This window comes from Pinus tabuliformis, chromosome X, assembly GCF_031772625.1.
Source record: "Pinus tabuliformis cultivar Carrire ecotype Pingquan chromosome X, CPIR1, whole genome shotgun sequence".
Taxonomy (NCBI): domain Eukaryota; kingdom Viridiplantae; phylum Streptophyta; class Pinopsida; order Pinales; family Pinaceae; genus Pinus; species Pinus tabuliformis.
Window position 1 is genome coordinate 1,489,672,093 of NC_142308.1, and position 16,516 is coordinate 1,489,688,608.

General features: G+C 37.5%; 1 protein-coding gene across 1 annotated transcript in view; it reads right to left on the reverse strand.

Annotated features, from left to right (window-relative positions):
* BSL1 (BRI1 suppressor 1 (BSU1)-like 1) overlaps nucleotides 1-16,516 on the reverse strand; it is a 155,569-nt gene that overhangs the window by 68,251 nt on the left and 70,802 nt on the right. The gene's annotated exons all lie outside the window — the stretch shown is intronic.

Here is a 16,516-nt window from a genome sequence, read left to right on the forward strand (position 1 = left end):
TGGATTATATAACCCATGAAAGCCAATGCACATCTACTGTGTTTTTAAAGTCACACGCAATACATGCCATACTTTACAAAGTCAAAGAACAGAGAATTGCATATCAGTATCCTCCCTGCATATATGAATACTAGAATTTTCAACTAAAATCGATCCAGATTTGTTATCTCCCCTACATAATTGCAACCTTCTAAGAGCTGAAGCATACAAGATGAATACCCTACAATCAAAAAACACCTGTGAAATGGATTTATCACTTTCAAGATTTTTTCACTTCATAAAAAAGAATAATGGGGGAAAAATAAAGATATTCAAAAAAAAAGCAGAAACAGTATTAATAGTAGGCAGAAATTCAAATTCACCGTTAGGGATACATTCAAATACAAAGTCATCTAATCTGTCTACTGAATCCCTTATGATGACTTTTTGGTTCCTATATATTTAGCTTTGAGCTTAACAATTTGCTCTTTATCTTTTCTGCTTTCAGTATTGACCGAGGAATTGCTTTTGCACTAGCACTTTTTATCTTTACTGATGTACTTCTTTCATCCAATTGACCTACTTTGGTGGTCATTTGCTGAATATTAATCAAATCATCTTATCTTATTATCCTTGCATACCCTAAAATTAAAACTTCAATGGAATACTTCAAATAGATCTCAAGTTAAAAAAAGAATTTAAGATACCAAGTTCTTCATGCTATCATAATCATTATATTTTACCAAACAATATTTAACTTGATAGCTGTTTGTAATAAAGGCTACTAGTCTCTCCAGTTCTACTTTTTTGACCATAATAAACAAATGAGAGTGCACATTGTTTTGAATAATTTATTAGCACCTTTGAATCTTCATCGATTGGTTTATTTTAGGTAGTCTAAAATAAATGATACATATATACATTACTAAGCTTTTTAGGTAGTCTAAGCATTCCTCAGTGCTAATCAATAGTAATAAACATATTAGTAGTCAAATTAAACATTTTCCAAACTAAGATAACTGACTTTGACATGTAACCAAAAATCCTTAAGAGCAAATATGCTTAGATATGTGGTTTGAGAAGCCAACAAATGTCAAAATTGTAAGATGAGCCTTGTTTTCTTTATAAAGGTCACCTACCATCTTTAAGCAAGCAAGCTAAAGTCATATAGATCTGTAATTTTGCAAATTCATGTAAAATATCTCAATTCTCTTCCATAATTCATGAACAAGTCCTGGTCTTCGCTTGAAGTCGGAAGATTTCTTTTTCTAAGATTTAAGCACAAATAAAAGTAGAGATGATTGTATCATTCCAAGCTTGGAAAGAGGTAAAACACAAAGTCTCGTGGAGGAAAACAATCACTAACAAAGAAAACAAGCACTAGATTAAGACACAATCAATGCCTAATAAACACGTTGTTGGAAATTGTAACTAGGTTTGGTCTTCATAATGACCTTTTGTAAACATGACAAAAAATATATATATTTAAAGCATGGGTTTCATGCTCATGTTTAGGTCAGAAGCATGTTCTTCATGCTTATAGGTCTTTCTAGGTCAAAGAGAAATTTTTATCATGTATTATAGTCCCATTTGGACTCTTTGTAATAAAGAAAAATATTTATTTTGAGTCAAGAAAAGCCATTTTTTCCTCCCAGACGAAGTCAGCCCAGTTAAGGTGAAGTCTGCCTAAAGGAGGGCTATTTGACCCCTCAAGAAGGAGTCTATAAATAAGAGGAACTCAACTCATTTGTAGCATCATCTCATCTCAGGTTCGATCTGCAACAGGAAAGAAGAGAAATGAGCTAGGAGGACAAAGAAAAGAAGAAGAAGTCGCAGTCTTTTGGAGATCATCTCATTTTGTCCACGTATGTGAAGCTGCGAAATTGCAAGGCTGAAGTTCTGAAGTATAGCTGCAGGGCCAAAATTCTAGAAGTGAAGTTGCAGGGTCGAAGTTTCGGCGCTGCCTTGAAGATCTTGTTGGTGGGCTGACTTGGTGCTTGGGAGGATTCTTGGCTTTGGTCTTTGGGTCTTGGAAGTCTCATTGTGAAGAAATTCTATAAGAAGAGAAGTATTATTTTTGGGTCTTCCCCTTGGAGGGGTTTTTCCCTGGCTTAGATCCTATATCTTATGTACTTTGTCTCGTTGTGATCTTCATTGTTTTGGAAATAGTTGATGAAAAAGATATAATAAGTAATAAAAAGCCAACAAATACCACAAGTAATTATCAAGTTAAGGAAAATCATCTATAATTTAGAGGTCTCTTGATTTTCCAACATGGTTTCAGAGCTAAGGTGCAAGAAAGAGACTGAAGATCACATCTTTGATTGCACTCTCTAATCTGTGGCAAGGGTTATTAAGAAGGGTTTCAAGTTCCTGGGGAATCTTGCTATATCCATCAAGGGTTACATCTTAAAGATCATCTCCAAGCTAACAAAAGAAGTGATGGATGGAAGTTTATTCTTTGCTTTATCTGGCACTTTCAAAGACGAGAATGTATGGGTTATTGATAGTGGTGCTTCCAGACATATGACAGGTGAATGCAGTCAACTCCAGACTTTGTCAAAAAGAACCTCTTCTCATTCGATCAAACTTGGAGACAAGAAGAGCTATCCAGTGAAAGGAATTGGATCTACTTTGTTGAAGCTCGAGTCTGGTGGAAGTATTCACCTCAACAACATTCTATATGTTCCAAGCAATGTTTTTAAAACCGGAACCGGTGACCGGACCGGTCCACCTAATGAACCGGTTTACCGACCGGAACCGGTCTAACCGGGACTGGTTTGGTCTAAACGAACCGGTTTTAAAAAAATACATTAAATAATTAATTTTTAATGAAACAAAACTATTTTTAAGATGTAAAACCATGATTCCAAGCCAATAGAGACAAAATATGCAAAGTTTGCTCATTTATATACCATGCAAAGGTGAATATATCAAAATGGCACCGAGTGCAATACATATCATCGACAAAATAGCAAAATACATAAGAAATGAGGCTCTAAATGGCCTATAAAGTCCAAAAACAATGCTGCAAGCTATGAGGCCATTGGCCTACTACATGTCTACAGTGTACACATGATCAATCATCAAGTCCATCACCACTACTAGACACAGGATCATCATCAGGAGCTACATAGACATCATCTGGTTCAGAGTCTGAGGATGCCTCAGCCTGATCTGCAACATCAGTATCAATGCCACCAATGACAATAGAAGTGGCCCTAATGGAAGCACGAGTTTGTCGACCTGCACGACTAGTGCCTTCCATTGGTTCCTTGCCTTTCCTTGATGCCGCTACTGATCCTGGTTCTGATGCCGCCACATAATCTGCCTCATCCCCCGCTAAAGCCATGTCGATATCAAAATCAGCCTCAAACACAGGATCTTCAGTCTCCTCCACCCATTCTGATGTTGGATCAATATCGTCCAACACAATGGGATCTAGATCAGGTGATTTGCTCATCATTTGGTTCCTCCTCAGTCGAAGGTTGTATTGCACAAAAACAAGATCATTTAACCGTTTTTGTTCCAAACGGTTTCTCTTCTTCGTGTGTATGCGCTCAAAAACAGACCAATTTCGCTCACAACCTGAAGCACTGCAAGTTTGACTGAGGACTCTAATTGCAAACCTTTGCAATTGAGGACACTGGCCACCAAATGACTCCCACCAATGTGCTGCAAAGAAAAAGACAATAATTAGTAACTTAGTTTATAATTTGAATTTTAAAGAACGTAAACAATTTTAACTTGAAATGAAAAACAAAATGGAAATTGGAATTTCTTACCTGGTTGGTCCACATCTCTTGCCATCTTTGCCAAGTTTTTGCCAAAAGTACCACTTGCCATATTGAAAATAGTAAGTTGTCTATGTATTTCCAACTGGTCTACATGGTTAGGGACCATGCGCTCCAAGCAATCAATCAATCCAGCTCTGACCTCCCCATCATGCTGATCTCCTAGCCGATTTTTATAGTGATACCTTGGGTTCAAAAAATACCCGGCTGCATGTATAGGACGATGGAGTTGATTGTTCCATCTGTTATCAATGATCTCCCATATACGGCCATATTTAGCTAACCTGTCCTTGTAAGCTGCCCATATCTGCTCCTTTGCCTGATCCATAGCTTCATAAATGTAGCCCATGGCCAATCTTTCCCCATCCACCAACCTTAGCACCTTAACAAGGGGCTCGGTAATTTTCACAAGCTCTACAGACCTTTTCCAAAAATAAGTGTCTAACACTTTCTTTTTGGTGTCTTTTCCATCTGGTCTATGAGCCCACCGAGATTCAGACCATTCTTCAGAGGAAAACATTTTCTGCAAGTTTTTATGTTGACCATTGAGACATTGCAACGTGAGGAAGTGAGTTGCAAATCTCGTAATTGCAGGCCTAACAAGCTCTTTGCCTCCAGTGTGTTTCCTCATTAGGTTCAATACCCATGAGTGGTTGTAAATGTATTTTGTAATGCACTTGGCATGCTCTACAGTGTTTTTTACCCACTCCACTTTGCCTATATCCTCAAGCATGAGGTCTATGCAATGTGCAGCACATGGAGTCCAAAATATGGTCTTATATTTGGCCTCAAGCATCTTTCCAACAAGAACATAGTTTGAGGCATTATCAGTGATGACCTGCACAACATGCTGCTCCCCAACTTCCTGAATAACGTTATCCAAAAGCTCAAATAGAAGGATTGCATCCTTTACCTTATCAGATGCATCAACTGATTTCAAAAACATGGTTCCTTGAGGGCAAGAAACAAGGAAATTAATGATAGTGCGGTTCTTTCCATCGGTCCATCCATCTGACATAATGGAACAACCTGTTTTGAGCCATGACTCTTTAAACTCAACCAAATACTCATCAATGGAAGATATCTCTTTTTGCAAAAGAGCTCCCCTCAAGTCATGCATACTAGGGCCTTTGAAGCCCTTTCCTGCAGCTATAACAGAGTCCCACATAGCTTGGTAATAAGGTGAGCGAGCAGCATTAAATGGGATATCTGAATCATACCACCATCTAGCAATGTATTGGTGAGAAGTTTCTTTGCATTGTTTTTTCCAATGTTGATCCAAAGTGGGTTGAGAACTTGGCTGGGAGGAAGTGGGATTAGATTTAGAAGAGGCAATGTTGGCAGAAGATGAGAAATAACTTTGGATGTTTGCTCTCTTTGTTCCTTTTGATGGTTGGCCAAGTCCAACAGAAGGATGAACATAGTGAAAGGGGTCATTGGTGGAAGGGATAGAATGGAGTCTTGAATCTCATAATCATCATACCCACTCTCTTTCATGGCTTCTAATAATTCCCTCTTCCTTGCAATTTCATCTTCGATGGCCTTCTCCCTAGCCTTATCCTCATAAAATTTTTCAAGCTTGGCAATGTATTCTGCCCTAATAGGACCTAACAATGCATTTGGTGCATCACATGGCTTTACTTGGCCTCTTACCCCAGCCAAGTGTTGTTTCAACCTAAGAATACCCCCACCTCCAATAGATTTATGGCATAATTTGCATATCATTTTTCCATCAATTACATCACAATGAGCCCATGCACTGTCCTTTCCTTTTAGAGCCATGTTTGCTTGAAATAATAACAATTTGCAAAGAAATCTGCCATTTAAAAAAAAAATTGCAGCTAAGCAAAATGGAAAACCAAAGAAAAATGTAGGAAAACAAATGCACATGCAAGGCTCAAGCTACAAAATTTGATAGCATAGAGCTAGAGAGTTTATAGCATACATGATAGATCATAGAAGTGAGAAGTTTATAAGTATAACACATTAAAAAAAAATTCATGGGCAGCAGACTCAAATGAGGAATTATCAAGTGCAAATCCTTACCTGGAAATGCAAACTAGCTCCCTTAGCCTCCTCTTGAAGATGGCAACTCCACTGACAGCTACACACTATCTCCAAAATAGCTCCAACTCCAACTCCAAGATGACTACTTCAGCAAAAACTCCACACTCTCCAAGCTCACAAACAAACTCACAAACAATCCAAATCAGTTGTGTGAGACAAATGAGAGTGAGAGGGGTCTCTTATAGCTTGGAGAGGGTGTTTTTGGAGGGAAAATACCTTTACCTCCCCCCCAAAACCCCTAAACCACAAACCACCAACGCCTTTTTCCAAGATTCGGTGGGCATGCCATAAACCGGCCGGTTTGATACAAACCGGCCAGTTCCGTCCTAAACCGGCCGGTTTTCACCGGTTAGGGCCAAAAATCGGGCAAATGAAGGGTCTGACCGGGTTTTTAGGCCGGTTCGGACCGGCCAGCTAGCTAACCGGCCGGTTTGACCGGTTACCAGTTTTTCTGAGCGGCTTTTAAAACTATGGTTCCAAGTTTGAAGAAAAATTTATTGTCTATTTCTTGTCTAGAGGATAAAGGTGATAGAATTGCTTTTGTTGATGGCAAGGTTTTGGTTTGGGGTAATGACTCTAATATTGATCATGCTAGGGTAATTCGGATTGGTGAGGAAACATTATATAGAATTTTTACACCTCTCTCTCAAGCCCTGGTTCACTTAGATGTGAGCCCTTCCGAACTATGGCATAGAAGGTATGGACACCTTCATTACAAGATTTTGCCATCTCTAAATCAAATGGTTAATGGTATCCCCGAAATGAAGGAAGAACATGAAGGGACCTATAAGGGTTGTGCTCTAGGCAAGAATGTCATGAAGCCATTTGCAAAAGTGATACCAAATCTAAGGAAGTTTTAGATCTCATACACTCAAATGTATGTGGTCCTATGGCTGTAAAATCTCTTGGTGGGCATCAATATTATGTGACCTTCATTGATGATTTCTCAAGAAAAACATGGTTGTACCTCCTCAAGAACAAAAATGAGGCATTCGAGAAGTTTCAAGAATTCAAGAATGAAGTATAGAATCTAACAGAAAGAAAGATCAAGACGAGGTCCGACAATAGTGGAGAATATATAGCATTTGGCAAAGAAGCAGGGATTAAGAGGGAGTTAATTGTTCCTTATAATCCTAAACAAAATCATGTGGCTGAAAGGAAGAACAAACGATAGAAGAATATGTCAGAGCCATGTTTCACGATCAAGATCTCCCTCAATTCTTATGGGGAGAAGCATGTGTAACAGTTGTCTACTTGCAGAACCGAAGTCCTCACAAGATTCTCAACAACATAACTCTAGAAGAAGCATTTACAGGAAAGAAGCCCAATGTGGATCATCTTTGTATATTTGGATGTCATGTGTACATACGTATACCAAAGGACAAAAGGAGGAAGTTGGATCCTACCAATATGACGGGCATCTTTGTTGGATATAGTGCTTCATCAAAAGCGTACAAAATCTATATTAAAGAAGATCGTCATATTGAAGAAAGTATGGATGTCATCTTTGATGAAAGTATAGGTTACAAGAAATCAAAAGATGTTCCAGCTGATTCTGATGAAGAAGAGATACCCATTTTTTAGGATATCTCTAGGGACAACAATGATCAAGATCCTACATCAACTCAAGAAGATGTTGCAAGTCCTAGTGAACCTATATAGCAAGTTGTTGTTCCGAAAATCCGTAAGAGACCTGCTTGGTTGAGGACAACTCTACAAGAAGTAGGACATACAGCAAAAGGAACCTTCAGAGAAAGTAAAAGACCTAAAAGGTATTTTGGATATGTAGCATATATGACGAAGCTCATTAAAGTTGAACCTTCCTCTTGTAAAATGCGAATAAACATCAAGAGTGGGGGAATGTAATGCAGGAAGAATAGCAGTCAATTATGAAGAATGATGTATGGGAAATTGTTCCTAGGCCAAGTGACAAATCAATAGCCACTTCAAAATGGATATATAAATAAAGCATGCTACGGATGGGAGTAATGATAAATACAAAGCAAGATTTGTAGCAAGGGGATTCTCACAGAAAGAAGGTATTGATTACGAAGAAACTTTTGCTCCTATAGCTAGATATATAACAATCAAATCCCTTATCTCATTGGTTGCTACTATGGGATGGAACATCCATCAAATGGATGTTAAGATAGCTTTTCTAAATGGGACTATTGATGAAGAGGTTTACATTGAGCAGCCTCAAGGATTTGAAATAAATCAGAGGGAAACTCGTGTTTGTAGAGTGAAGCAAGCTCTATATGGCTTAAAGCAAGCAACTAGAACTTGGTATGCAAGAATGGATGCATATCTATTCAGACTTGGTTTTTCCAAGAGTTCTGCAAATCTTAACCTCTACATCAAGGTGGTCCAAGATGAACCCTTCATCATACTATTGTATGTGGATGATCTACTTGTTAAAGGTATAGAGTATCAAATTCAGGAATGCAAGAAGCAGTTAGCAGTCAAGCTTGATATGAAGGATCTTGGGATTATGCATTATTACTTGGGGCTAGAAGTTTGGCAAAAGCCAGGTGAAATATATCTTGGTCAAGGAAAATATGTGATCAAGATTCTTCAGAAATTTGGAATGATGCATAGCAAGCCTATGACAACTCCAATGATTCCCAATCTAAAGAAGTTGAGTGCAAATTCTAGTCCAGTAGATCCTACTTGCTACAGACAAGTAATTGGCTCTTTGATGTATCTTGTGAGTACCAGGTCAAACATTTGTTTTCCAGTAAATGTCCTAAGTCAATTTCAGATCGGGCCAAGTCAATTTCAGATAGCAACCAAACACATCCTTAGATATTTGCATGGAACCATACATCACTTCCTTCGATATGATGGTAATGAGATCCAACTTATGGGATATAGAGATTTTGATTGGGTGGCAATGAGACAAATGGAAGAAGCACAATAGGTGGATGCTTCAGTTTAGGATCTTCTATGGTCTCATCGATGAACAAAAAGCAATAAATTGTTGTTTTGTGTAGTGCTAAAGCTAAGAATGTTGTTGCAAGTGTGCAGGGAAGTTGTTTGGCTCAGGAAGTTATTATCAAATTTATTTGAAGGATCACTTACCCCTACACATATACATTGTGATAATGAAAGTTGCATAAGATTGATAGAAGACCCAATGTTTCATGCTAGGACGAAGCATATAAATAATGAGTACCACTACATTAGAAGCCTGGAATGAGATGGGGTCATGGAGTTGCATTACTTACCTACAGATGAACAAGTAGCAGATATTCTAACTAAAGTTTTACCAAACAAGAAGCTTGAGTATTTGAGAGACAAGCTTGGTCTGGTAGACATCTCTTCCCTAATTGAGAAGGAGTGATGTTGGATAGTTCTTCTCTTTATGTGTCATGCACAAGACCAAGATTAACAGTCATAAGTCTTAGTGAAGGCCATAAGGAAAGAATGGAGTCGGGAGGATTGCATAAGCATCTGAGATTGGAACTTCTTATGGATTAAAGAATCCAGGAAAGAAGTTGTATACCAATGATCTTTGAGGATGAGGTAGGGCACCCAAGATAATAGTAGTCGAAGAGGACCGATATTCATTGAGGATTCAGGATTGGAAATCCAAGATAAGAATAGTCCTAAAAGGACATACCCGGTGAACATTCGGATGGGGTATGTGCCTTAGAGGTAGTGTGGCAGCTCATGTAAAGCCTCCCAACATAATGCTCTCAAATGAAGTTGAGCTTGTCTAGTTAAGCCCTCCAATGATAGTGTTGTTTATGATATAGATGCTTGACAGATGGCTTATCAATTTAACTCTTCTAATGAGAATGCTTCAAGATTGAGATTCCTTGTACTTCATGATGGGATTATGAATACCTCCCTAGTTAAGAGGGAGTGTTGGAAATTGTAACTAGGTTCAGTCTTCATAATGACCTTCTGTAAACATGACAAAAAAAAGAAAGAAAAAGAAATTTTATTTAAAGCATGGGTTTCATGCTCAAGTTTAGGTCAAAAGCATGTTCTTCGTGCTTATAGGTTTTTCTTGGTCTTTCTAGGTCAAAGAGGAATTTGTATCATGTATTATAGTCCCAATTGGACTCTTTGTAACAAAGAAAAATATTTATTTTCAGTCAAAAAAAGTCATTTTTTCCTCCAAGGCCAAGTCAGCGCAATTAAGGTGAAGTCGGCCCAAAGGAGGGATATTCGACCCTTCAAGAAGGCTATAAATAAGAGGAACTCGACTCATTTGTATAAAAATCTCATTTCAAGTTCGATCTGCAATAGCGAAGAAGAAAAATGAGTTAGGAGGACAAAGAAATGAAGAAATCGAAGTCTCTTGGAGATCATCTCTTTTTGTCCACACGTGTGAAGCTGCTAGGGTTTTTGTGAAGTTGCGAAGCTGCAAAAGGTCAAAATTGCACGGCCAATGTTCTGAAGTATAGTTGCAGGGCGAAAATTCTAGAAGTGATTGAAATTTTGAAGTTGCCTTTAAGAAGATCTTGCTAGGCTGACTTGGTATTGGGAGGATTCTTGGCTTTGGTCTTTGGGTCTTGCAAGTCTCATTGTGAACAAATTCTATAAGAAGAGAAGTATTCTTTCTTGGTTTTCCCCTTGGAGGGGTTTTGCCCTTGCTTGGAGCCTATATCTCGTGTACTTTGTCTTGTTGTGATCTTCATTGTTTTGGTAATTGCTTGATGAACAAGATATAATAAGTAATAAAAGGCCAACAAATATCACAAGTAATTATCAAGTTAAGGAAAATCATCTATAATCTACAAGTATCTTGATTTTCCAACACACATTACATGTCTTAGCCTCCTTTATTAATGTGACATGAGACTTTACGTTATGTTCTAAGAAACTTCATTATATAATGCTAACACCTCTGCTAAATACAATGATATGAACATTAGTGTTAAAACTTAATTTTATCACCCTCACATAACGGTCATGCTGGAAACAAACGTGTTCTCCAAAAAATCACAAACTTATCTACACCAAGCGCATTACAGAAGATAATTGCAACCTACCTATTTGTTGTGTTATAATGCAGCTTGAGATTTCCATTCTCAACCAATGATTGAAGATGACGATGATCAATATGTCTTCTAAAGACCCCTCTGAACTGAGGTCCAAAAGTCTGCTTTCGATGAACATGAGAGATAAAGATGACAGCATGATGTGTATCAGGGCTGGTTGATACAATATATGCCAAGTCACTAGCGACATGTTTGACCATTAAATCATTAGACTGATTACAGTTAAAGTTGGCTAATAATTTCCACCCACCTACCACAGTTGTAGAAGTTGATTTGAACTCCAACAAGGGGTTGTTTCCTACACCTACATATCAAAGTAAATCAATTCTCAAAAACTAGACCTTTGAATCTCAACCTAACCCATAAAGAATCATATGTTTACAAGGTTGCTCTCATAGGGAAAATGAAAACTTTGTGGCTGATTTTTACACATCCACTCTTTACATTCAACCTACAAAACTCCTAACCAAATTGCATTTATATAGCTGGAACTAATATTGATACGTCTAGATTTGCTACAGAGTCAACCTTTATTCTCCAATTACCATTGCTATTATCTTCCACTTATATTTGTCAGCTTCTTTTTCTTCTTTTGTAACTTATTTTGCCTAGATATGTAGCTTTTATCTAGACATTTAGTTTTTTTGTCTTCTCCTGTTTCAATACTTATCTAGGAGTTGCTTTCAAACAACCACATTCTACTTACACTAGATGTACTATTTTAATCCCCTTGACCCATGTTTTTGGTCATTTGTTGGACATTAATAAAATTCATTATATCTTAACACAACAGACAACCAAACAAAATAAAATTGTTGTACACCTAGCCCACTACCTATTTTCCACCTTCCACTTAGAAACTCATCACCATGTTGTGAGAGCCCAACATCCACGCATTTCAACATGGAATGATACAATTTAGTTGAAGACTTTCTACCATTTTAATCAGCATCATCTTCTACTTCTTCTTAAGTATTTTCATCATCTACAACCTGCACATTATAACACCTAATAGTTTACCATCACCTTGCATCCTTTCGTCCTGCAAATTAGTTTACTTTCCAACTACAAACCAAAAACCATCATCCGTTTGTAAATCTTGTGAACACAATTTGTACATGGATTCAAAAGCCCATATGCCTTTGCTTGGTCCAAGTAGCCACAGAAAACAATTTTTTGCATGTAGTCTCTGACTTACTCCTCTTTTGAGTAGTTTGGTTGAGGTGTTAATGGCAAGCTCACAATCAACCACATTGACGAAGAGCTCAGAAATTCAACATGGTCAGGGCATTTAGGAACCCACCAAATAAAGGCATTAATATTGGTTGTGGGAAAGGAAGCACTTGACCTCCATATTGCTATCAAAATGAGGGTATGGATTACAGTTTCATATTCCTTGAAAACTATAAATCTCCAACAACTCGCAAAGCTAGAATGATTGTGGATTCACTTGGCTCATTGTCTCTACCTATATGCTCACAAGTTCATGGAACCATCCAAGAATGTAGCATATTGGATCTTAATAGCGAGAACTATGAGGAAAATTTTATACCCTGGGGTATTCATCTAGAACCCCTCATGCCTTAATTCTTCCAAACGAATCAAATGTCATGTGATTTTCTATGCTGAAGGACAATGTCTAGTCAATTGCAGGCTCCCTTCAATTTTAAGATAAAAGTGCACAAAGTGTTACAACTTCAATGGTGTTAGGTCACGGGATGGTCTTTAACAGGTTTGTAAACCTCCTCTCCATCATGCTTCTAAGGCCTACAATTGTCAATATTCCCCTCCCTCTAGATTTCAACTTAAACCTACACCTACAAATATTGACATCATTACACTTATAAGGTACTTGATGGATATTCTCCCATTGTTTGCCCAAAGATCAAATCCTCACTCTAGTATTGTATGTGTTGAGTTCAATTTGGTTCCAAGCCAAAATATTATTGTACTATTTCTTGCCTTTCGGGCACCCTTGTGCTACCTACTTCCTACATGGGTTTCCAATCGATTCATTATCCAAACCCATGGCAGCTAATCTCCATTGTCCATTATGTGGTTCTTAATCTTATTTCACTCTCTCCAACTATAATGTTCCTTTTCCTGGATTCCCTCATGGTGTGGTCAGGATGGACTTCAAGGGTTGGTGGCAGCCAGGTCACAGGAGCAATTTTACTCCATCAGCGGACTCAGAGGCTTCTGGAGAGGCTTTATGGGGTTTTGTAGAGTTCGCTTGCCTTATTCCATCATCGAGGTCAGTTCCGCACAACTTGCTTTTGGATCTATTGCATTCCGATAATTCTCGTAAAACAAAGTTATTATTGAGCCTAACTTAATTAATTACGCTTATTAAGGTGGCATTTTGCGAGGAATATTTGATAGAACATTTTAGCGTACTAGCTCATTGGAACTACAACAAGAAGATCTACAGGCTAGGATGTTGAGAAACAACTTTCAATGGCCTGTGGAGGGATGGTGGTCGATTTACCATTTTCCCGGATTAAAAAGGTGGTTTAATTAAATAAAAGGAGGGAAAAAGTGTTAGATGGAGAAAAAGGCTAAGTGACTAAAATAATAATAACATAAAGGGTTCTAGAGGGGTCCATCAGATCTATAAAAAGAGGAGGAGGACATCATTTGAAAACATCTTGGATTTGAGTATTTGTCTTTGGTGTGGGTTGGAGAACTTAGTTCTCAATTTTGTAGCCCCAAGACGGAAACCCTCGAGCGATTTAGTGGGAGTGGGCGAGAACCCATCTCTTCCCTTGGTGAATTCATTTAGAATTCACCAATGATTTCATCAAAGCAGTGGTTATGGAGACCGATGTGGCATTATTGTAAATCTCTTTGGGTCCATTACCTCAGCCATATTCCTGTTTCTTGTATCAGCATATTTCCATATTAATAAAATAACGCTGAGAATATATGCATGTTTATCTTGTTTATTCTACAGTTGCAGATTATAGTTTCCAATTTTGTTGCCAATTTTATGGTTCAATATCTGATATTAGTTTTATCAAGTTGAAAATGTAAATTTTTGAAGCAAATTTATAATTTCATATATTACAGTGGTATCAGAGTTGTGCATCTTGTTGAATTTGTAGCTATGGTCGGTCTTCATAAGGTACCTTTTGGTCACTTGATGTAATGATATTTATCATTGTAAAGCATATTTATAAATGCTTGAGTCAAAGGAAAATTTATTTTGAGTAAAAGTCCCATTGCGACTTTCAAAAGATGTAAATTTGAATTTTTTAAATGAAATTTTTGGCTCCAAAACTAACAAGTCGGCTTCTCTCCAAGTCAAGTCAGCCCTAGTCAAGAGAAACGCCCATTCACTCTGGACAGACTACAATATAAAGGCAGCTCAAGCTCCTTATTTGGGAAATTCGCATTCCTCTCTTAAGACAATTTTTGGGCAAGTGAGCGAAGGACAAGAAGGACAAAGAAGAAGGCCAAATTTATCTCTCTCTAGAAAATCACACGTGTGAAGGAAACTCTCTCTCTCTATGATTCGTAAATTCCAAGGCAGCTATTGCAGCGGGCTGAAATTTTCTGAATTACCAGAGAAACTGCTATAGGGCCGAAATTTTGGGTAACTGGCTATTTCAGGAGGGTCGAAATTCTAGAAGTGCAATATCAAGAGCAAAGTGCAGGATCAGTTTAGGTGACTTGACTTGGAGGAGAAGACAAGGTTTGACCATAGGTTCAGGTGTGTCTCTTAATGAACAAGAAGAATTCCCCAATTGAAAAAGGTTGTTGACTTTTTCCCCGTAGTGAGTTTTCCTAGGGTAAATCTTGTCTCTCTTTTGTGCATTGTGATCACTATTCTTTTACTATTCTTTATTGTTGAATTTCTAAAGTATAATCGTTGAATGATATATATTAGAACAAGTTAAAAGAAGATATACATCAAAATTAATTATTAGAATTTTAGAAATATTGTGCTAACCCTAATTGCACTAGAAAACCAACACACCCTACCAGCCTGAGGGTTTATTGCAGATCAAATTCGGGGAAGATCGAGGGTTTAAGAAAAACTAGTATTTCGTGATCCTCCATAATCACCTTAGCTAGAATCTCGACAGTTTTGATGGTTCTCTCTAGCCACCCTAACTGGCTCATTATTGTAAATTTTTCCAAAGTTTATTGTCCGCAGGTGATCTTTGAAGAAGCCATTGTCACTGTTGTCGCCCGGATTGTACAGGCACCACAACAACCGCTCGGGGGGGGGGGGCTATCACTCTGATCCCCGCCGACTCCATTCTAGTTGTCTCCCAACAGCAAACTATGGGTAGTCCTTATGGAATGAAGTGAAGGAAAATAAGTCGGAAACCAACTTGTTTGGGAGGCGTGGATGAGCGGCCTAGTTACCTGCTTAAATTTAGCAAGATTAATAATTAGATTAGATTTAAGTACCAGCCCAGTGCCTTAATGGAGTTACAATTCTTCCTTATGGTAATTTGAAACCAAGTGACCAGATGAACACCCATTGCTTGAATGATTAAATATCTTATATGATGCACAAGTCCTAGGATCTATGTGAGATGTCGGGATCTTGGTTTATTTTAATTATATGCATGCTCTAAGTATGGTCTTCCCTTAACTATTTTGAAGTTGGGATCGAAGGTAGGTTATGGAAGGAGGCCAACAGGAAGCAGGCTCGGGCCTAATTAACGATACCTCCTTTGTGCTCCTATCACCCGATGCCTCCGACATTGCAGAGACTATCAACCTAGGTGAGAAGGGTTGCCCTAGATTTCTATCGACCTAGATTATGTTAGGAGGTAAGTTTTAATGCAAGCTAGATCTAGGATGTGTATGCAAGAGATTATGGGTGAGATTATCTTGAATTAAGATTGTTTATGTTACTTAAGTACTTAGTATGAATTAACTTATAGCAAGAGTACTTAACAATGATGAGATGACAATCTTGAACAAGATAAATTGCATTAGAGACACCAGTGCAAAACTTCAACAAATTCTCACAAGATGGAAAATGTCAATTTTTCAACAATGTTCGATACCACTTTAACATAAATTAATCACCATTCACAATAACGAAATGAAAACTTAGATGCCAAGATTTAGAGTGATCACCAAAGACAAAGATGCCAATTAGATTCCAATTATCACAAGATCATATCTAGAGCATAAATGTACAAGTGCTTTAGGTGACAAATTCCGGAAATTTTACAAACCTAGAGTAAACCACACAAGTGTTAGATCTCAACAGTTAAATACGCAGTAATACTTCAGAAAAATTCAACACTTATTAATGTTATGACAGCAGTAGAAAAATTCAAAAATCACTCTAAATTATAAAATTTGCTCAACATATAAAGTACAAAACTTTCCAATGACCAGCAAAAGTAAATTTATGTGTCTAGTTTACTTTATGAAGATATATTCAGTAATATTTCAGACCTGTAATAAGTTATTACAGCGGTAAATTAACCCATAGATCAGCAACCTAGAGATGTCAGAAACAATGCCCAATATATCCAAAAATAGTAAAATTCACTCAACTTATTTTTTAAAAAAACAACAACAATTTTTAGGGTTTTTAGAGTGTGATTCAGAAAATTTCAGATTTGATCTATTTACTACAGCAGTGAATAATTGATAGATCAGCAAGCTAATGCAGTTACAATCAATGCCAAA